Genomic DNA, 23729 nt, shown 5'->3' with positions numbered 1-23729 from the left:
AGCACCTTGAGATGAACACTTTTTTAAGACCCATTAGAGCTATGGTAAAAAACAACAACCGTAGAGTAGTTTGTAATACTTAAACTAAAGCCAAGAATTCACACAGTAGTGCTGTTTTTACTACCAGTTGGATACAATAAACTAAACTTTAGCATTGGTAAAAATGTTCCTAAGACCTTTATTATGTTAGAAAATAGGTACCTAATGGTGAATAATTACATTGAATCAAATCCTAAGGTCACTGTCTAAAGTGGGTTTTTACACGCCTTAAAAAACACAATAATTGGAATGGAGTTTTTATCTGTTTTAATCAGAGAAACTGTGCTTTATTACTGTTGTCTTGTATGATTGGAAACCCAGATCTTCTGTGGCTATATTCTGAAGGCAATCTGGCTAGTCCCAGCAAACTGAGAACATCCGCTAATGCTAATTGCTATTAGCTGGCTAGCTAATAAATGTACTGAGTCAGCTAGCTAACACAGCCTGATGCCAGTGTTGGTGTAGGCCTTAATCAGCATGGTGCTTGTGCAACAGTATCTTCTGATTCAAAGACGAATAGACAAAACATGAATATGTTGGCTACAAGTAAGAAACATTTAATGTAGCCAAAGATTATAGGTTCACCTAAGAAACAATGACCAACACTTTGGATCCTAAACTGTCACAATAACTCCTCCCTAGCATTTTAATTTGTTGTCATGTCAACACTGTATTCAATGTGCCCACTATTATATTCTAACTATAGAATTATAATAATCATTCTATTTCCATGATTCTAACAGTTCACCCAAATGTTTTCATCTACATCGCAAGTCAAATCATAATTGCAACATTTGGTTAGAAATAAGACCTAGTTTTTTTGCCCATACCTACGTGGCATTGTGAAAATGATTTCAAATGAGAAATGATCTCAAATGCACAAACATTTTTTGGGTTGAAATGAACAGAATAAACCAATCAGAATGGAGAAAGACCCATTGAAATCACTTATAATGTATATATTGCCATCATAAGACCATAAAGCAAATTTAGAACTACTTAGAATTATTCAAAAACATAAAATACTGTCAAATACCGTATCAAAAACATAAAATACTGTGATATGATATTTTGGCCATATCACCCATCCCTAAAGGTGCTATATAAATCCAAACCATTATTACCTGCCCACCTATCCTCACGAGGTGGCACTGAACAGTTAAGGCCTAGCATATACAGTACGATGCAGTATATACAAACTATTTATTTGCAACCCCAATGAATGCCAACTGTCTTGGCTCAAACAATAGCAGAAACCTAGGCATAGGTATTTAAAATGTTGTATAGTGATCAGAATATTATAGTTTCTGCTCTGTGTTTCTGTCTAGACTATATATTAGGTACAGACAGTACTTGTCTAATATCCTTGTTCCCTGTGTTTCTCTCTCTTGTCAGGGGCAGGATTTATTTCCTCTACTTCTCCCTGGGCCAGCCTCTGGTCATGGTTAGGACCGGCATCAGCCCTGTGGTGGTCATGGTGAGCCCAAAACCCGGCCAAGACCTGGCCCATCTCCTGCTGTCCACCATAAGGCTCATCAAGACAGTGAGGAACCGAGGACACATGGTGCGAGCAGATCACCAACAGAACTGTTACCCCCATCATTCAAGTTTCTGTTCCTACGCTTATGTTGCTACTGTAGGTATCTCTAAAAAGGTTGTCTTTCAGGCCTAACTGATGACAGAGGTTCCACAAGAAGGATAGGTTGCAGCACAGTAATGTGACGATCAATAAAAGGTTGGTACCAGCATTAACAACCACTTGCAGCAACTCTACTGACACTCTGGATGTTGTCTTTGGGGTTGGGGTTTTTCTGCCATCTGCATGTGTTTATCCTGAACTGCATTAGGCTGATCAAGTGAAGTTTACATCATGGTCAACAGGTCAAGCTTCCTCCAGTTGAAGCCAAGGTTGCATAAAGGATGCTGAATGAGCATAGGCTACCCATGAAAGGTACTTAGGCACTGAATGTATATTTTTCTGTTGTGATCATTTTACTATACCGTATGAGCCAATAGAGGAGGCTTGCATTGATGGAGATGTTAGCCTCTTGGCCTAGCCCAAGGCTTTAGTGATAGATGCCTCTACATCAGCCACTCAACAAAAGCTAGTAGCCATCAGAGAGTGAGTATGTGCCTTGCTTCCCTTTTAATTTAAATCATCACCTCTGATGGCTACCCCACTAGATCCCAATGGTATGCTATCTGCTTGTCACTACAGCACTAACTTATACACTATGAAACACACAAGATATAGCGTTAACAAATCATGACTCAAGAGGTGGAGTTTTCTTTAGATTGATGAGATAATGCTCACAGAGAGAGAGGGGGAGAGAGAGAGTGAGTCATAACTGTAACTCTAAAGGCTCATGATGCCATCCTCCAGTCTACGAGGGGGGAGGGGAGGAATCATCCATGGAGATGAAACTCACAGACCAAAACATGGCAACTCAACAGTAGCCTTACAATTGTCCCAAAGGTTTTTCATACAAATACAAATAGACTGGGTTTTAGGTAGATCCTGGTGAGAACATGTTTGACAGGTTGACATGACTAGTATACCTTCACAGTTACAGACATAACAACAGTTGTGTATCACATGTTTTTGGGGAATAGTATCATGAAGGATGTGAGGATGTTTGTGTCTAATGAAAATGAGGCAGGTGGTAGCTGTTATATTACCCTATAGTTATAGTGAGTTCTTCTCTGCTTATGAGTGCAAGATAAACAAAAAGGAGAGGAGAAAAATCATCTTTGCTGAATACATTCCCATTCCTCTTTTGCTGACACACACTAAACTTAAACTGCTTTGAGGGCAAGACCATTCATCACATAACATAACATCCATAAGCTCTTTATCTGCTAGTTCTAGCCAAGTACTAAACTCAAAATATATTAGGCTATAGTGCAATAAAGCAAGATGAGAGTTTTTCTCTTGCTTTTTTATTTTATGCCAATTTATGTTTATGGAAAGTCTCTGAACATGCATAGTCAAACTGCATTAGAGATGATATAGAAGGTTCTTCAGTAACATTAGTATTTGGCAGGTAGCCTAGTGGTTAGAGCGTTGGGCCAGTAACTCAAAGGTTGTTGGATCAAATCCCTGAGCTGACAAAAATCTGTTGTTTTGCCCCTGAGCAAGGCAGTTAACCCACTGTTCCCTGGGCGTTGTGGATGTCAACTAAGACAGCTCCCTGCACCTCTCTAATTCAGAGTGGTTGGGTTAATTGCGGAAGACACATTTCAGTTGAATACATTCAGTTGGACAACTGACTAGGTATCCCCCTTTCCCTATTCATACTGCCGCTTCTGATTGATTGGATGTGGGTATGCACAGCCTACGTTCAGCAGAAATAACAGGGGGAAATCTTCAGCTGCTCTGTATGATGATGAATCTATTCGGCTCAAACACTTTTCAAATCAGAACCTCGAAATCCCTCACAAAATTATTCCACTGTCACAAAGGAAACAAGGTGATTGCCACATTATTTTGGAGATTGGAAACCCTAATTGGTCTACACGGACAAGTTCTTGCTTGGTTTAGATCTTATCTGTCGGAAAGATATAAGTTTGTATCTGTGTATGGTTTGTCCCTTGATAAATTAAAGTTTCAAGGTTCAAGCTTCAAGGTTCCGATTAAGGACCACTATTGTTTTCACTATACAGGCTACCGCTTGGTGATGTCATTCAGAAACACACTGTCAACTTTCACTGCTATGCAGACGACCCACAGCTGTACATTTCGTTTAAACTTGGTGAAGCCCCAAAATTGTCTACCTTAGAAGCCTGTGTTTCAGACATAAGGAAGTGAAAGGTTGGACATTTTTTATTTTTAAACTCAGACAAAACAAAGACAATTCATCTCAATGGTTGTACAGTCATCTCAAATAAAACCGTGAAGGACCTTGGCGTTACTCTTGACCCTGATCTCTCTCTGGCAAGCTTTTTTCTTTCATGTCTCAGTCTCCAGTATCTATGCTGCAATAGTCTATATGCCGGGGCTAAAGTCGGTTCTATCTGGTGTAATTCTCCTATCTGGTGATCTTAAGTTCTCTCTCTCTCTCTCTCTGGCCTGACAACTCCTGACTGTCCCCAGGTCACCTGGTAGTGCTGCTGATCAAGTTTCTGCTGTTCTGCCTGTGGCTATGGAACCCTGACCTGAGGTGCTGACCTGTTGTTGATTATTGACTGCTGGTCATCTATGAACGCTTAAACATCTTGAAGAATAACCTGGCCTTAATGGCCATGTACTCTTATAATCTCCACTGTGCACAGCAAGAAGAGGACTGGCCACCCCTCAGAGCCTGGTTCCTCTCTAGGTTTCTTCCTAGGTTCCTGACTTTCAAGGGAGTTTTTCCTAGTCACCGTGCTTCTACATCTGCATTGCTTGCTCATTGGGGTTTTAGGCTGGGTTTCTGTATAAGCACTTTGTGACATTTGTTGATGTAAAAAGGGCTTTATAAATACATTCAATTCAATGGTGTGGCCAAAACCACATTCCTGCTTCATGTGAGTGCAGCTATTAGCATACTATAAATACCATACTATATAGACAAACAAAATAAGGACAGCAATTCAAACTGTACAGGAGCTTCTCATCTAAACCATATTGCACATAGTGTTGCACACTTGATTAATGCAATAAAAGCCTTTAAATTTCAATTTGGCTAATAGTCTATTGGTATTAAAGGGGCTGTGCAGTCAAACACATGATTTTCATTTTTATAAAATAAAAAAATTACACTATGAGGTCAAAAAAACACTATGAATTTTGGAAAATGATAATGCCCTTTTAGTGTAAGAGCTTTTTAGCCCACAGCATGACATCACAATCTCATCTGATTATTTTGACCAATGCCCAGTCATCTTTTATCTTTTATCCTCCTATTTTTAAGGGGTAAACGGGGTAGTCACTAGAGTCTAGACGATCCTATCCGCCATTCAGGGCTGTGTATGTAAATATGGCAAATGAAGGCTCAGGGAAATAGGTCTGCCTAAACGTTTGACTGATACTGTGTTTGGAGTTACTTTCAATAAATAACAAATATGTGGTGTAGATGTTTCCCACACAAGAGATTTCAATCTAAAAGAGAGATTTGAAGAGAGATTTGAAACTGGATCCATCTCTTTGCACTACACAAGTATCTCTTTCTGTCGTCAAAGTAGTGTTGTGTAAAGAGGCCCTAAACTGTGATTTCCTGCAGAATCAAACCATGTCAATTTGGGACCTGCAATTTTGGGGGTGGATTTTGGGACCTGTCCTCTATTTCTATAAATAAGTGGTGGAAAATGTAAGTAATTGTCATTCTTGAGTAAAAGTAAAGACACCTTAATAGAAAATGACAAGTAAAAGTGAAAGTCACCCAGTAAAATACTACTTGAGCAAAAGTCTAAAAGTATTTGGTTCTAAATATACTTAAGTATCAAAAGTAAATGTACTTGCTAAAATATACTTAAGTATCAAAAGTAAAGTATAAATAATTTCAAATTCCAAAAAACCAGAAGGCACCATTTCCTTGTTTTTTTTTATTTACAGACAACCAGGGGCACACTCCAACACCAGATCAGAGTCCACCAGAGCAGATGCAGTAGAGATGACCAGGGATGTTCTCTTGATAAGTGCGTGAATTGAACCATTTTCCTGTCCTGCTAAGCATTCAAAATGTAACGAGTACTTTTGGGTGTCAGGGAAAATGTATGGATTAAAAAGTACATAATTTTCTTCAGGAATGTAGTAAAGTAAAGGACAGATACCCCCCAAAAAAACTATTGAATCAGTACATTCAAGTATTTTTACTAGACCAATATTATTTACAGTGGTGTAAAGTACTATCTGAAAAAACCTGCAACAGTAATCTGTTATGTATGCTACTATCCTCACTGTTGACCAGGCTGTTACAGCTGCAATCTGATTTTGTTGCCTTGCAGAAAGCCCTTGTTGATTTAATATTGGTACATAATGTGGGAAAAACTACATGTACAGTATGTTGTTTTCTAATTCTCATAGAAATATTTCAGATGGTTTAACCATTTATGCATTGGATGGTTCTTTCATCGGGCTCCCCTGAATAAATACAAGTTAAATAAATGTAAAGAAAGCCAGTTTAATATGCTTTCCAGACTAAGTCAGGTATGGTGAGTGATCAGTATTCAGAGTCACAGTGACAATTACATTCCAGTCACAGCCAAGTCTCCTCTCCAGACCAATAAGACTCTTCATACACATGGCCAAACAGAGGGAGACACACATAGAGAGAGGAGAAGAGGTACTTGGGCTGCATTTATCAAAGGTACATGTGCACAAAAAAATACTCCTTGCATGTGCCAGTTTTCCTGCAGAGATTGGTATTTATCCAAGTGTGCCCCTCTCCACAAAGATCTCAAACCATGCATGCGCACAACTTCTAGAATTTGATAAACTTATTGCAAGTAAATAGGCTTATTGTTAATTTTGGGGAAATTATGGGGTGTTCATTTTGGGGTGTTTGATGCACAGGAATTATAATAACGGTAGGCTAATAAAAACATTAAAACATACGTCTAATGATAAAACAGATGCATTTGCCTTTGGTCATCTAATATGTTTATTTAACTTTTATTATATAGGCCTAAATCATAATCATATTGCAGGACAGGTCAGGTCTCTCCTTTTCTGACATACTGTAACTCATTTAAATTATTCCCGCTACACAACAAATAGTAGGATATTTATGTCTCTGTAATCTTCTAACTCATCATTATTCACGATTCATTCAGGATTATCCGTAATCGTGGTAGCATCCACATTAATGTAGAAGTGTTTAGAAACATATTCTATGCTTATTTACAAAAAAAGTTACTCGAAAATTACATACAGTGACTTGCAAAAGTATTCACCCCTCTTGGCATTTTTCCTATTTTGTTGCCTTACAACCTGGAATTCAAATTGTTTTTTGGGAGGGGGTGTATCATTTGATTTACACAACATGCCTATCACTTTGAAGATGCTTAATATTTTTTGTGCATCTTCAAAGTCAATAATTTGTAGAGCCACCTTTTGCAGCAATTATAGCTGCAAGTCTCTTGGGGTATGTCTCTATAAGCTTGGTACATCTAGCCACTGGGATTTTTGCCCATTCTTCAAGGCAAAACTGCTCCATCTCCTTCAAGTTGGATGGGTTCCGCTGGTGTACAGCAATATTTAAGTCATACCACAGATTCTCAATTGGATTGAGGTCTGGGCTTTGACTAGGCCATTCAAAGACATTTAAATGTTTCCCCTTAAACCACTTGAGTGTTGCTTTAGCAGTATGCTTAGGGTCATTGTCCTGCTGGAAGGTGAACCTCTGTCCCAGTTTCAAATCTCTGGAAGACTGAAACAGGTTTCCCCTCAAGAATTTACCTGTATTTAGGGTCATCCATCATTCCTTCAATTCTGACCAGTTTCCCAGTCCCTGCAGAAAAAAACATGGATGCTGGGATGCTGTTCTCGGGGTGATGCGAGGTGTTGGGTTTGTGCCAGACATAGCGTTTTCCTTGATGGCCCAAAACCTTCATCCATATGTTTGAGGAGTCTCGCCCTTTTGGCGAACACCAAATGTGTTTGCTTATTTTTTTCTTTAAGCAATGGCTTTTTTCTGGCCACTCTTCCATAAAGCCCAGCTCTTTGGAGTGTGGGGCTTAAAGTGGTCGTATGGACAGACTCCAATCTCCGCTGTGGAGCTTTGCAGCTCCTTCAGGGTTATCTTTGGGCTCTTTGTTGCCTCTCTGATTAATGCCCTCATTGCCTGGTCAGTGAGTTTTAGTGGGTGGCTCTCTCTTGGAATGTTTGTTGTGGTGACATATTCTTTCCATTTATTAATAATGGATTTAATGATGCTCCGTGGGATGTTCAAAGTTTCCAATATTCTTTTATAACCCAACCCTGATCTGTACTTCTCCACAACTTTGTCCCTGACCTGTTTGGAGAGTTCCTTGGTCTTCATGGTGTATACAATATTTACCATTCATTTCTATAAGGAATAGAATAATATGAAACAACCAAAACAAACAGCAAATGCATCCAACACATTTGTAAAGTCACATGCTTGATGTAGTCATTACGTGCTATGAATATGGGACCAAATTCTTAACTTTAACACACATATTAATTTGTCCCCAGTACTTTTGGTCTCCTAAAATGGGGGGACTATATACAAAAAGTTCTGTAATTTCGAAACAAATGGATGAAAATACCATCAAATTAAAGCTGTCAGTCCACACTTCATTGTCCACATAGTCATTGTATCAAATCCAAAGTGTTGGAGTACAGAACAAATATGTCACAGTCCCAATACTTTTTGCAGCTCACTACATATTCCAGACTCGGACATTGCTTGTTCTGATATTTCTTAATTAACATTTTGGGGGATTTGTGTGAATTATTTGTATTGTTAGGTGTTACTGCACTGTTGGTGGTAGAAACATAAGCATTTCGCCGCACCTGCAATAACAAATATAATAGGGATAGGTGTCCCGCTGACGGGACACCTATCCCTATTAATTAACAACATCCAGTGAAATTGGAGGCCGCGCAATTCAAATAAATAATCGTAATATTAAACATTTATGAACATACAAGTATATTATATTGGTTAACTTCTTCGATATAGGGGGCGCTCTTTTAATTTTTGGATGAAAAACGTTCCCGTTTTAAACAAGATATTTTGTCACGAAAAGATGCTCGACTATGCATATAATTGACAGCTTTGGAAAGAAATCACTCTGACGTTTCCAAAACTGCAAAGATATTGTCTGTGAGTGCCACAGAACTGATGTTACAGGCGAAACCCAGATAAAAATCCAATCAGGAAGTGCCGCATTTTTTTAAACCGCCCCATTCCAATGACTCCTTATATGGCTGTGAAGGAGCTAGGAGTCAGCTTACGTTTTCCACGTTTTCCCCAAGGTGTCTACAGCATTGTGACGTATTTGTAGACATATCATTGGAAGATTGACCATAAGAGACTACATCTACCAGGTGGTCGCTTGGTGTCCTCCGTTGCAATTATTGCGTAATCTCCAGCTGCAGTATTTTTCCGTTTGCTTCTGATGAGAAGCCAACTGCCACCACTGATAGATTATCAAATAGATATGTGAAAAACACCTTGAGGATTGATTCTAAACAACGTTTGCCATGTTTCTGTCGATATTATGGAGCTAATTTGGAAAAAAGTTTGGCGTTGTAAGTGACTGCATTTTCCGGTATTTTTCTTCGCCAAACGTGATGAACAAAACGGAGCTATTTCGTCTACACAAATAATATTTTTGGAGAAAATGAACATTTGCTATCTAACTAAGAGTCTCGTCATTGAAAACATCCGAAGTTCTTCAAAGGTAAATTATTTTATTTGAATGCTTTTCTTGTTTTTGTGAAAATGTTGCCTGCTGAATGCTAGGCTTAATGCTATGCTAGGCTATCAATACTCTTACACAAATGCTTATGTAGCTTTGGTTGAAAAGCATATTTTGAAAATCTGAGATGACAGTGTTGTTAACAAAAGGCTAAGCTTGTGTTCCAATATATTTATTTCATTTCATTTGCGATTTTCATGAATAGGAAACATTGCGTTATGGTAATGAGCTTGAGGCTATGATTATGCTCCCGGATACAGGATTGCTCGACGCTAGAGGTTAAAAGCTTACATTCTTGTAAATCTAACTGCATTGTCCGATTTACAATAGGCTTTACAGCGAAAGCATCCCATCCGATTGTTTGAGGACGGCGCCCCACAAAAACATATTTTTCAACCAGCACAGGCTTCATAAAATCACAAATAGCGATTAAATAAATCACTTACTTTTAAAAATCTTCCTCAGTTTGCAATCACAAGGTTCTCAGCTACAACATGAATGGTAATTTTGTTAGAAAAAATCCTTCTATATATCCACAAAAGTCTGTTTAGTTGGCACCATCGATTTCAGTAATCCACTCGTTCAACATGCAGACAAAGGAATCCAAAAAGATACCGCTAAACTTTGTTCAAACAAGTCAAACTTTGTTTCTAGTTAATCCTCAGGTACCCTCAAATGTAAATAAACTGTAATATTTCATACGGAAAGAAGTATGTTCGATAGAAAACAAAAATGAGCAGACTGATTTTTAGACAGACTGATTTTCCACTGTGACTCTTTGTACCAAATCTCTAAATTCTTCCTCGTTTTGGAAGAAACAAGCCTGAAACCTTGAACATAGACTGTTGACATTTATTGGAAGCCATAGGAATTGCAATCTGGAAGCTAGAATTGCATAGCTTTCCAATATAAGAGTCTGGGACGTAAAAAATAATAATTCTGGTTGGTTTTTCTTTGGATTTTCGCCTACCACATATATTGTATTATAGTCTAATACATTATTTAACATTTCCACAAAATTAAAAGTGTTTTCTATCCAATGCTACCAATTATATGCATATCCTGGCTTCTGGGCCTGAGTAACAGGCAGTAGATTAACAAACTACAGTTTTGGCAAGTCGGTAAGAACAACACAATACATTTTTCCAACAATTGTTTACAGACAGATTACTTCACTTATAACTCACTGTATCACAATTATAGTGGGTCAGAAGTTTACATACACTGTGCCTTTAAACAGCTTGGAAAATTCCAGAAAGGGATGTCAAGGCTTTAGAAGCTTCTGATAGGCTAATTGACATCATTTAACTCAATTAGAGGTGTACCTGTGGATGTAGTTCAAAGCCTACCTTCAAATTCAGTGCCTCTTTGCTTGACATCATGGGAAAATCCAAATAAATCAGCCAAGACCTCAGAATTGTTTTTGTAGATCTCCACAAGTCTGGTTCATCCTGGGGAGCAATTTCCAAACGCCTGAAGGAACCACATTCAAACATTTCGGGTTCAAATGCCAGACTACGGTTTGCAACTGCACATGGGGACAAAGATCATACTTTTTGGAGAAATGTCCTCTGGTCTGATGAAATAAAAATAGAACAGTTTGGCCATAATGACCATCGTTATGTTTGGAGGAAAAAGGGGAAGGCTTGCAAGCCGAAGAACACCATCCCAACCGTGAAGCCCGGGGGTGGCAGCATCATATTGTGGGGGTGCTTTGCTGCAGGAGGGACTGGTGCACTTCATATATTGAAGCAACATCTCAAGACATCAGTCAGGAAGTTAAAGCTTAGTCGCAAATGGGTCTTCCAAATGGACAATGACCCCAAGCATACTTCCAAAGTTGTGGTAAAATGGCTTAAGAACAATAAAGTCAAGGTATTGGAGTGGCCATCACAAAGCCCTGACTTCAATCAAATCAAATCAAATCAAATATATTTGTAACATACATATGGTTAGCAGATGTTAATGCGAATGTAGCGAAATGCTTGTGCTTCTAGTTCCAACAATGCAGTAATAACCAACGACTAATCTAACCTAACAATTCCAAAACTACTACCTTATACACACAAGTGTAAAGAGATAAATAATATGTACATAAAGATATATGAATGATTTGTGGGAAGAACTGAAAATGCGTGTGTGAGCAAGGAGGACTACAAATCTGACTCAGTTACACCAGCTCGTTCAGGGGGAATGGGCAGAAATTCACCCAACTTATTGTAGGATGCTTGTGGAAAGCTACCCGAAACGTTTGACCCAAGATAAACAATTTGAAGGCAATGCTACCAAATACTAATTGAGTGTATGTAAACTTCTGACCCACTGGAAATGTGATGAAAGAAATAAAAGCTGAAATAAATTATTCTCTCTACTATTATTCTGACATTTCACATTCTGAAAATAAAGTGGTGATCCTAACTGACCTAAGACAGGGAATTTTTACTAGGATTAAATGTCAGGAATTGTGAAAAACTGAGTTTAAATGTATTTGGCTAAGGTGTATGTAAACTTCCAACTTCAACTGTATCTATAAAACTCCTGAGAAGAGAGGCACGGCAGGTCAGAGTACTCATGTCAGTTGAAAATACAGGAGGCATTAGCGTGCTTTAAAACATAAAACAGGCAGAGCGCAGAACGCATGCTGCCTCCGGGCAGCTGAAACACTAACATCAAAACACAACCATCCATCCCTCTCCGAATCGATTCAGTACTGAGGCACGTAACAGACAGAAAGGGCTGAAGCCATGCATACTCCTCCTGCTGCTGCCTCCATGCTGGGGCAATAATCTGAGCCCATGGAGTCACCAGACTGGCCAGTCCCATTTCAAATGCCACATTCATAACCTGGAGCCATTCTCACTGCTGCTTCTGCTGCTGCTGCTCGCATCAACAGCAGGGAATAGTGCTGCAAGTGCTCTGCTTGTTCTGGCTGACAGACAATGATGACTGGCAATGTTGTGTCCGTCAGTTCACCAACAAACACACTACAGGTTCAGCAAACAGCTTGATTTCATTTAGCTCTCAGTGTGATACACATGTCCATTGTCTTACCTGTTCTATGTCTGTGTATTCTCCTCCTGAAAAAGAGGAAAGGATCTTTAAAATTACAAAGAAAATGTAAACATCCTAATTAACACCCTACCCATTTCAGGATTTGAAACAAAATATATATTTTTTTACTTGAAACTTGTCATAGTCACTGGCATACTAAACTGCGTAGTGCTGTGAATGCCATCTTTCTGCATAAGTAAACTGAATTAAACTTTCAGCTGCATGAGTATGCATCATGAATATCAATTATTCCTAAAGTGGAGCTGTGGAAATGTGCAGGCAGTTCCATTGTGTGGGCTGATGGAAACGCACATGGGCGGTTAACATCACAGGTTAATGCCAGAACAAAGCCACCAGGAAAATACTTACTTTGGGGGCTGGGTGAATTGAGATGTATGGCAACATACACTGAATGTAGAAAATATAAGGGACACCTGCTCTTTCCATGACATAGACTGACCAGGTTAATCCAGGTGACAGCTATGATCACTTATTAATGGCACTTGTTAAATCTACTTCAATCAAGGGGAAGGGAAGGAGACAGATTAAAGAAGGATTTTTAAGCCTTGAGACAGTTGAGACATGGATTGTGTATTTGCGCCATTCAGAGGGTGAATGGGCAAGATGAAAAATTGAAGTGCCTTTGAACAGTGAATGGTACTAGGTGCCAGGTGCTTCAACACTGCTGGGTTTTCTCACAAACGTTTCCTGTGTGTATCAAGAATGGTCCACCACCCTAAGGACATCCAGGCAACGTGACACAACTGTGGAAAGCATTGAGTCAACATGGGCCAGCATCCCTGTTGTTAGGCTCTTATTTTTCAGAGTAAATAACTCACGGACACCAGAGAAGCTTTAACCAAATTTAATTCTTCCCAAAGGTTCTGTACAGCTGTATTCAGACACCAAAACATTTCTCTCCGTCACAGTTATATACATCCTACTTAAGACACGCCTTCTCTCCAATCCTTACATCTTATGGTTCAACAGAAAGAGGGCAACAGGATACCAAACCCTTATTACTCTCTTAAGGGAATCTGTCCTCACCTGCTGACCTCAACCCCTCCTTCATCTAATCCACAGATGTCCATCTGTCTCTCCTGTATCAACACGGTGCTCTGCTCCCGTCCCCCAACACATTCCAACACATTCCACAGCTATCTGTCTTTCTACAGAGGCCCAGTTTCTTTCGCCTTGGATTCTATGCTTCTTTCCTATTATTTATTTCATATCTCAATGTTCAAAATGACGAATCCAACACCATGGAACTCTTTCGACACCTTGTAGAGTCCATGCCCTGACAAATTGAGACTGTTCTGATGGCAAAAGGGGGTGCAACTCAATATTAGGAAGGTATTCTTTATGTTTTGTACACTCAGTGTAAATAGTCACACACATAGTATGCACACAAATTTCAACATAATTCATATAGCATGCTAAAAATCTACATATATATATATATAAGCAACACAATATCACACTCAATTTGTGCAAATACAGTATATAATGTTTTTCTATACTATATCTTAGTCCGTTCTGCTCTGACATCGCTCGTCCATATGTTTATAGTCTTAATTCATTCCTACTTAGATGTGTGTGTATTGGGTATGTGTTGTGTAATTTGCTAGATATTACTTGTTAGATATTACTGCACTGTCAGAGCTAGAAGCACAAGCATTTCGCTACACCTGCAATAACATCTGCTAATTACATGTATGTGACCAATAAAATTAGATTTGAAGTTGTAGAAACATCTCAAGGATGATTAATGCAAACAGGATGCACATGAGCTCAATTTCAAGTCTCATAGCAAAGGGTCTGAATAACTATGTAAATAAGGTATTTCTGTTTGTTTACCTGTTTTCGCTTTGTCATTATGGGGTATTGTGTGTAGATTGATGAGGAATAACATATATTTAATCAATTTTAGAATAAGGCTGCAAGATCCTGTGGAAAAAGGGAAGGGGTCTGAATACTTTCGAATGCACTGTATAACATGAATGACACGACCATAATAATCATCATGAAACGACCTTGGAAGTGCCAGAAGTGTAAGCCAACATAATTCATTATTTTACATGAACCTGTTTAACTGCATTGATATTGTAACATTGTATAATGATAGGAGACAGGTGGAGAAATACAAAATACGTTTTTTTATTTCTCTACCCAAAATTGAGTACGTCATGAACATGACAGGGATGAAGCCCAAAACAGGTATATGTATATAATACAGGGCTGTAACCGAAGCAAAGAGTGAGGTGTAAGCCTAAAAAATACATGGGAAGAGACACATAATAACAATACATGGGACGAGCCACGTAATAACAAGTGCACACTAACAGGGTAACAAGAAAGCCGATAAAACAGAGCACAGATACTCACAAGGCCAATGGACATGGAACAATAATCCACAAGGACAATGGGGAACAGAGGGCACATATATACACATACTAGGGGGAATGGGAACCAGGTGTGCATAATGAGACAAGACAGTCCGGGGTTGGTGGTAATGATCTAGTTCAGTGACACCTAGAAGGCCGGTGACGTAGACCTCCGGAGCTGTTGAACGGAATGAGCAGCAGTACCGGGGGAATGCGTGACAGATATGGCTTAAGCATTTCGGTGACAACCTGGTTGATTTTTTAAATTTTTTAAATGTTTAATTTCACCTTTATTTAACCAGGTAGGCTAGTTGAGAACAAGTTCTCATTTACAACTGCGAACTGGCCAAGATAAAGCATAGCAGTGTGAACAGACAACAACACAGAGTTACACATGGAGTAAACAATTAACAAGTCAATAACACAGTAGAAAAAAATTGTCTCTTGTCTATATACATTGTGTGCAAAAGGCATGAGGAGGTAGGTGAATAATTACAATTTTGCAGATTAACACTGGAGTGATAAATGATCAGATGGTCATGTACAGGTAGAGATACTGGTGTGCAAAAGAGGAGAAAAGTAAATAAATATAAACAGTATGGGGATGAGGCAGGTAAATTGGGTGGGCTATTTATCGATAGACTATGTACAGCTGCAGCGATCGGTTAGCTGCTCAGATAGCAGATGTTTGAAGTTGGTGAGGGAGATAAAAGTCTCCAACATCAGCGATTTTTGCAATTCGTTCCAGTCACAGGCAGCAGAGAACTGGAACGAAAGGCGGCCAAATGAGGTGTTGGCTTTAGGGATGATCAGTGAGATACACCTGCTGGAGCGCGTGCTACGGGTGGGTGTGGCATCGTGATCAGTGAACTGAGATAAGGCGGAGCTTTACCTAGCATGTGGACTTGTAGATGACCTGGAGCCAGTGGGTCTGGCAACGAATATGTAGTGAGGGCCAGCCGGCTAGAGCATACAGGTCGCAATATTGACAAAGGGAGATAAGTGTTTCCAGTTTCAGAGATTTTTGTAGTTCGTTCCAGTCATTGGCAGCAAAGAAAGAAATGGTTTTGGGGGTGACCAGAGAGATATACCTGCTGGAGCACGTGCTACAGGTGGGTGATGCTATCGTGACCAGCGAGCTGAGATAAGGGGGGACTTTACCTAGCAGGGTCTTGTAGATGACATGGAGCCAGTGGGTTTGGCGACGAGTATGAAGCGAGGGCCAGCCAACGAGAGCGTACAGGTCGCAATGGTGGGTAATATATGGGGCTTTGGTGACAAAACGGATTGCACTGTGATAGACTGCATCCAATTAGTTGAGTAGGGTATTGGAGGCTATTTTGTAATGACATCGCCGAAGTTGAGGATTGGTAGGATGGTCAGTTTTACAAGGGTATGTTTGGCAGCATGAGTGAAGGATGCTTTGTTGCGAAATAGGAAGCCAATTCTAGATTTAACTTTGGATTGGAGATGTTTGATGTGGGTCTGGAAGGAGAGTTTACAGTCTAACCAGACACCTAGGTATTTGTAGTTGTCCACATATTCTAAGTCAGAGCCGTCCAGAGTAGTGATGTTGGACAGGCGGGCAGGTGCAGGCAGTGATCGGTGGAAGAGCATGCATTTAGTTTTACTTGTATTTAAGAGCAATTGGAGGCCGAGGAAGGAGAGTTGTATGGCATTGAAGCTTGCCTGGAGGGTCCAAAGAAGGGCCAGAAGTATACAGAATGGTGTCGTCTGCGTAGAGGTGGATCAGAGACTCACCAGCAGCAAGAGCGACATCATTGATGTATACAGAGAAGAGAGTCGGTCCAAGAATTGAACCCTGTGGCACCCCCATAGAGACTGCCGGAGGTCCGGAAAGCAGACCATCAGATTTGACACACTGAACTCTATCAGAGAAGTAGTTGGTGAACCAGGCAAGGCAATCATTTGAGAAACCAAGGCTGTCAGGTCTGCTGATGAGGATGTGATGATTGACAGAGTCGAAATCCTTGGCCAGATCAATGAATACGGCTGCACAGTAATGTTTCTTATCGATGGCTTTTAAGATATCGTTTAGGACCTTGAGTGTGGCTGAGGTGCACCCATGATCAGCTCTGAAACCAGATTGCAAAGCAGAGAAGGTATGGTGAGATTCGAAATGGTCGGTAATCTGTTTGTTGACTTGGCTTTCGAAGACCTTACAAAGGCAGGGTAGGATAGATATAGGTCTGTAGCAGTTTGGGTCAAGAGTGTCCCCCCCTTTGAAGAGGGGGATGATCGCAGCTGCTTTCCAATCTTTGGGAATCTCAGACGACACGAAAGAGAGATTGAACAGGCTAGTAATAGGGGTGGCAACAATTTCGGCAGATAATTTTAGAAAGAAAGGGTCCAGATTGTCTAGCCCGGCTGATTTGTAGGGGTCCAGATTTTGCAGCTCTTTCAGAACATCAGCTGACTGGACTTGGGAGAAGGAGAAATGGGGAAGGCTTGGGCGAGTTGCAGTGGGGGGTGCAGTGCTGTTGACCGGGGTAGGAGTAGCCAGGTGGAAAGCATGGCCAGCCGTAGAAAAATGCTTATTGAAATTCTCAATTATCGTGGATTTATCAGTGGTGACAGTGTTTCCTATCTTCAGTGCAGTGGGCAGCTGGGAGGAGGTGTTCTTATTCTCCATGGATTTTACAGTGTCCCAGAACTTTTTTGAGTTAGTGTTGCAGGAAGCAAATTTCTGGTTGAAAAAGCTAGCCTTGGCTTTTCTAATTGCCTGTGTATAATGGTTTCTAGCTTCCCTGAACAGCTGCATATCACGGGGGCTGTTCGATGCTAATGCAGAACGCCATAGGATGTTTTTGTGTTGGTTAAGGGCAGTCAGGTCTGGGGAGAACCAAGGGCTATATCTGTTCCTGGTTCTAAATTTCTTGAATGGGGCATGCTTATTTAAGATGGCTATATAGTGTTGATAAAAACTGCAGTGTGTTTTTCTCAAAGTAAATATTTGCTGCAGAGATGAGTTTATTGAATCTGACGATGCTGTATTTAGCTCAGACAGTCAAGTGTTGAACAAGTAATAAACAAAGTACTAAGTAAGACAATTATCATTATGACTGTACCAGTATCACCAGTTATCCTGTAATCTGTCAGCCACTATGTCTAATTAGTGGGAAATACAGTAAGTAATTAGTTCGTTTGTTATCAAGATGGAGGCCTGGGCAGGCTACACTCATTAACTCATTGGTAATGAGGAGCTGGAGGGAGAGACCAAGGACAACAATACTCAAACATATTTATTTATATCTGTCACGCCCTGGCCATAGAGAGGTTTTTATTCTCTATTTTGGTTAGGCATTCTAGTTTCTTTATTTCTATGTTGGTGTGGTTCCCAATCAGAGGCAGCTGTCTATCGTTGTCTTTAATTGGGGATCATATATAAGTTGTCCTTTTTCGTTAGGGTTTTGTGGGTAGTCCCTCTTTGTTATTTGGTTCGAGTGTTTTGAGTATTACATTTATCATGAACACTTACCACGCTGCATTTTGGTCCACTCCTTCATACGACGATCGTTACAATATCATAGTTTTTAAATGAATACCTCCTACATATCCTGCTTTCCAGGTGGAACTAGAATGTCAATAGCCATGGGGCAAATTGTATTGTAAAAATATAGAGAAATACTGATACAGAAGTAATAGAAAAAGTACCACTGACCTTTCACAAATCAATATTTTTTAAGGTATAATGACGCAACATGAATGTGGGTGGGGTTATATCCTTCCTGTTTGGCCCTGTCCGGGGGTGTCCTCGGATGGGGCCACAGTGTCTCCTGACCCCTCCTGTCTCAGCCTCCAGTATTTATGCTGCAGTAGTTTATGTGTCGGGGGGCTGGGGTCAGTTTGTTATATCTGGAGTACTTCTCCTGTCCTATTCGGTGTCCTGTGTGAATCTAAGTGTGCGTTCTCTAATTCTCTCCTTCTCTCTTTCTTTCTCTCTCTCGGAGGACCTGAGCCCTAGGACCATGCCCCAGGACTACCTGACATGATGACTCCTTGCTGTCCCCAGTCCACCTGGCCATGCTGCTGTTCCAGTTTCAACTGACCTGAGCCCTAGGACCATGCCCCAGGACTACCTGACATGATGACTCCTTGCTGTCCCCAGTCTACCTGGCCATGCTGCTGCTCCAGTTTCAACTTCCACCTGACTGTGCTGCTGCTCTAGTTTCAACTGTTCTGCCTTATTATTATTCGACCATGCTGGTCATTTATGAACATTGAACATCTTGACCATGTTCTGTTATAATCTCCACCCGGCACAGCCAGAAGAGGACTGGCCACCCCACATAGCCTGGTTCCTCTCTAGGTTTCTTCCTAGGTATTGGCCTTTCTAGGGAGTTTTTCCTAGCCACTGTGCTTCTCCACCTGCATTGCTTGCTGTTTGGGGTTTTAGGCTGGGTTTCTGTACAGCACTTTGAGATATCAGCTGATGTACGAAGGGCTATATAAATAAATTTGATTTGATTTGATTTGATTTGAATGTAGATGATATACTATCAATGCAGTGATACGGTGATATCTCTGCAACCTTGATTACGATGAGAGGCTTCTTAGACACGGTACCAGTCCAACGGTACCACGGTACTACTCATTCAAGGGTTTTTCTTTATTTTTACAATTTTCTACAATGTAGAATAATAGTGAAGACATCAAAACTATAAAATAACACCTATGGAATCACGTAGATTCTTCGAAGTAGCCACCCTTTTGCACACTCTTGGCATTCTCTCAACCAGCTTCATGAGGTAGTCACCTGGAATGCATTTCAATTAACAGGTGTGCCTTGTTAAAAGTTAATTTGTGGAATTTATTTCCTTCTTAATGCGTTTGAGCCAATCAGTTGTGTTGTGATAAGGTAGGGGTGGTATACAGAGGACAGCCCTATTTGGTGAAAGACCAAGTTCATATTATGCCAATAATAGCTCAAATAAGAAAATAGATAAGACAGTCCATCATTTCTTTAAGACATGAAGGTCAGTCAATACGGAACATTTCAAGAACTTTGAACGTTTCCTCAAGTGCTTTTGCAAAAACCATCAAGCTCTATGATGAAACTGGCTCTCATAAGGACCGTCACAGGAAAGGAAGACCCAGAGTTACCTCTGCTGCAGAGGATGAGATCATTAGAGTTACCAGCCCCAATAAATGCTTCATAGAGTTCAAGTAATAGACACTTATCAACAACTGTTCAGAGGAGACAGCGTGAATCAGGCCTTCATGGTCGAATTGCTGCAAAGAAACCACTAGTAAAGGACACCAATAAGAAGAAGAGACTTGCTTGAGTAGGTGTGTCCAAACTTTTGACTGGTACAGTACTTTTAGCAACATGAAAGCTTAATAAAAATCTGGTCCGAAACACCCCCAGGACGAATATGAAGACTTATTTATTTTTATTTTTGGGGGACACGTGTATACTTAGATATGGTCATTTTCAAGTTTTCATATATTCATAGAATGTTTGGGAGCGATGTAGAGTAAGGCATTTGTGAAAGTTCTACAACAATATAGAGTGGAAAAGCGGCCTTGTGTTTGGATAAATAATAAATACTGCTATAAATAAAACCTAATAAAAACATGTCTTGTCCAGGACCGGACCATAGCCAATCAGAGCTTCAGTAGGCCTATATGCAAATAAGGCATTTGCCACATGGGCCTGCCAACATTCACTTTGAACTAGGTTGTGCTCTGGTACAGGTAACCTGGTACCAGAGCATTTCGTATTATTATGTACGTAAACTCGAGACACTTCATTTAGTATGCTATGTATTAATTTGTGAATGACAATCATGAATTACAATTCTTACTATATGTTAAACATTTGCAAACCTACAATATGTTAGAAATTTGTGAAACTTACAATATGTTAAGAATTTGATATACCTATGATGTTACGAATTCTAGCTAGGTGGCTAACATTGGCTAGCTGGCGTCTGGGTTAAGGTTAGGGTTAAGTTTAGGAGTAAGGTTAAAGGGGTTAACGTTAAGGGAAGGGTTAGCTAAAAGGGTTAATGTTAGGGTTAGGTAAAAGGTTCAGGGGAAGGGTTAGCTGACATGCTAAGTAGAAAAGTGCTAATTAGCTAAAATGCTAAAGTTGTCCATGATGAGATTTGAACTCACAACCTTTGAGTTGCTAGACGTTCGCATTATACGCCCAGCCATCCACCCTGACCAAACACACTACAATTGTTTTTGCCTTAAGCATCTGTCTAACCCCAAAATTGGGATGGCTGGTAGCCTAGTGGTTAGCGTGCTGGGCCAGTAACTGAAAGGTTGCTAGATCGAATCCCCAAGCTGACAAGATAAAAATATGTTGTTCTGCCCCTGAAAAAGGCAGTTAACCCACTGTTCCTACACCATCATTGTAAATAAGAATTTGTTCTTAACCAATTTGTCTAGTTAAATAAAGTTCAAATAAAATCTAATCATACCAAATGTAAAATATAATTCTAATTTGAGTGTCCTGGATATACATTTACCATGTTACATCTAGTTTATGAGACCAGGCTGTAAAAGCAGCAGGACTTTAGATCATTAGAATGTATTCGCCAAAATACACCTTAATGGATTCTGTAAATATGTAAATACCACGGTATGCCTCTTACATTTGGGAACGTTACAGTCCTATTGATCAAACAACCATGAAAAGCTGGATGTCAATTAAGGCAGTCCCCCACAACTCTCTGATTCAGAGGGGCTGGGTTAAATGCGGAAGACACATTTCAGTTGGACAACTGACTAGGTATCCCCATTTCCCTTTCAGTAGGCTCTCTTCCTCAGTTGCCTATGCACATCAACAAGATCAACAACTAATGATAGCCAGAGCTGGCCGTCAGAATTACATAGATAAACAACGGGGAATAGTAGCCTGCTCGCCGTTCTGCAGCTTGCCTGCCAATGCATTCTTGTCCCAACCCACGTTTTGACAACTGAATAGGAACTTGCCTGCCTGCCCACCCATTTGATTGATGCCAAATAAATTTGATTGACAACTAGGAGATATGCCAACTGTAGTTAACAGACATTCAAGTCCAGCATAGCTAGCAAGCAAAGTGATTTACTGCATCCATCTATTCTGCCAACAATGCCTTAGTCTACGTCATATAAATATTTCAACCTCTTATAAAGTTGGTGTGGTAGCATAAACTGGAAATTGTACATTTTTCACTGATATGTTTGTTTCATATCTTCAAAGTAGTTCAAATGCTGTCACTTCCACTTTAAGCAGACTAACATTCTCTGCTTATCTTCCATCATGATGTTTAATCATATCCAGCCAAATGATGGCAGCAGCAGACAATATGATTTTCCATGATGTACAGTGGCAAGAAAAAGTATGTGAACCCTTTGGAAATATGGATTTCTGCATAAATTGGTCATCAAATTTGATCTGATTTTCATCTAGGTCACAACAATAGACAAACACAGTCTGCTTAAACTAATAACACAAACAATATGTTTTCTTGTCTTTATTGAACACACCGTGTAAACATTGACAGTACAGGGTGGGAAAAGTATGTGAACCCTTGGATTTAATAACTGGTTGACCCTCCTTTGGCAGCTATAATCTCAACCAAACATTTTCTGTAGTTGCGGATCAGACCTGCACAAAGGTCATGAGGAATTATGGACCAGTCCTCTTTACAAAACTGTTTCAGGTCAGCAATATTATTGGGATGCCTGGTGTGAACTGCTCTCTTGAGGTTATGCCACAGCATCTCAAATCGGGTTGAGGTCAGGACTCTGACTGGGCCACTCCAGAAGGCGTATTTTCTTCTGTTGTTGATTTACTTCTGTGTTTTGGGTCGTTGTCCTCTTACATCACCCAACTTCTGTTGAGCTTCAATTGGCGGACAGATAGCCTTACATTCTCCAGCAAAATATCTTGATAAACTTGGGAATACATTTTTCTGTCAACGATAGCAAGCTGTCCAGGCCCTGAGGCAGCAAAGCAGCTCCAAACCATGATGCTCCCTCTACCGTACTTTACAGTTGGGATGAGGTTATGATGTTGGTGTGCTGGGCCGTTTTTGTCCACACAGTATTGTGTATTCCTTCCTTCCAAACAACTCAACTGTACTTTCATCTGTCCACAGACTATTTAGCCAGTAGCGCTGTGGAACATCCAGGTCCACTTTAGCAAACTTCAGACGTGCAGCAACATTTTTCTTTGGACAGCAGTGGCTTCTTACGGGGTGTCCTCCCATGAACACCATTCTTGTTTAGTGTTTTACGTATCGTACACTTGTCAATAGGGATGTTAGCATGTTCCAATGATTTCTGTAAGTCTTTAGCTGACACTCTAGGATTCTTCTTAACCTCATTGAGCATGCTGTGCTCTTGCAGTCATCTTTGCAGGACGGACACTCCTAGGGAGAGTAGCAACAGTACTGAACTTTATTTATAGACAATTTGTCTTACTGTGGACTTATGAACATCAAGGCTTTTAGAGACACTTCTGTAACCCTTTCCAGCTTTATGCAAGTCAACAATTCTTAATTGTAAGTCTTCTGAGATCTCTTTTGTTTGAGTCATGGTTCACATCAGGCAATGCTTCTTGTGAATAGCGAACTCAAATTTTGTGAGTGTTGTTATAAGGCAAGGCAGCTCTAACCAACATCTCCAATCTTGTCTCATTGATTGGACTCCAGGTTAGCTGACACATGACTCCAATTAGCTTTTGGAGAAGTCATTAGCTAAGGGGTTCACATACTTTTTCCAACCAACACTGTGAATGTTTAAATTATGCATTCAATATAGACAAGAAAATACAATAATTTGTGTGTTATTAGTTTAAGCACACAATGTTTGTCTATTGTTGTGACTTTGATGAAGATCAGATCAAATTTGATGACCAATTTATGC

General features: G+C 40.1%; 1 protein-coding gene across 1 annotated transcript in view; it reads right to left on the bottom strand.

The window, feature by feature from the left end:
• The window catches only part of LOC109891029 (rap1 GTPase-activating protein 1-like), a 154510-nt gene that overhangs the window by 92643 nt on the left and 38138 nt on the right, over positions 1-23729 (bottom strand). The window contains exon 2 of the mRNA XM_020483289.2: positions 12460-12485. The gene's annotated coding sequence lies outside the window, so the exon portion shown is untranslated. The remainder of the gene's footprint in view (positions 1-12459; positions 12486-23729) is intronic.

Source organism: Oncorhynchus kisutch, linkage group LG5, assembly GCF_002021735.2.
Source record: "Oncorhynchus kisutch isolate 150728-3 linkage group LG5, Okis_V2, whole genome shotgun sequence".
Lineage (NCBI taxonomy): Eukaryota > Metazoa > Chordata > Actinopteri > Salmoniformes > Salmonidae > Oncorhynchus > Oncorhynchus kisutch.
This window is presented reverse-complemented; position numbering and strand designations above follow the sequence as displayed.